Genomic DNA, 349 nt, shown 5'->3' with positions numbered 1-349 from the left:
TTTCCTTCCCGGTGCCCAGCGTGAGGACGTGCTGTTGTCACAGGTGTCTCTATACTGTTACAGAATTGGGTTTGCAGTTGTTATTTTCCACAGACACTTGTCTGCGGAACGGGTTTTTTTCAGAATAAGAAGCTTTTGAAGGTGGCCTTCTGGTGCAGCCACAAGTGCCGCAGGGTTTCACTGACCGGGCTGTGAGAGGAGGTCCGGAGAACAAACCGTGTTTCCCATACCTTGGGGGCTGCCAAAGAATTGCTTTGCAGTAAGGAGCGGGCAGAAGATGCGCTGTTCTGGCCACCTGAGTGAAGGGTTGGGGGATGCCTTGCATGAGAGCTTCTCCCTGCCCCATGGA

At 53.3% G+C, this 349-nt stretch overlaps 1 protein-coding gene across 1 annotated transcript in view; it reads left to right on the top strand.

Annotated features, from left to right (window-relative positions):
• Positions 1 to 349, top strand: part of RANBP10 (RAN binding protein 10) — a gene marked incomplete at its 5' end in the record, with an annotated part of 53,541 nt that overhangs the window by 45,094 nt on the left and 8,098 nt on the right.

Source organism: Buceros rhinoceros, unplaced genomic scaffold, assembly GCF_000710305.1.
Source record: "Buceros rhinoceros silvestris isolate BGI_N320 unplaced genomic scaffold, ASM71030v1 scaffold3402, whole genome shotgun sequence".
Lineage (NCBI taxonomy): Eukaryota > Metazoa > Chordata > Aves > Bucerotiformes > Bucerotidae > Buceros > Buceros rhinoceros.
Note: the sequence above shows the minus strand (reverse complement) of the source record. Positions and strands in the feature narration are given on the sequence as shown.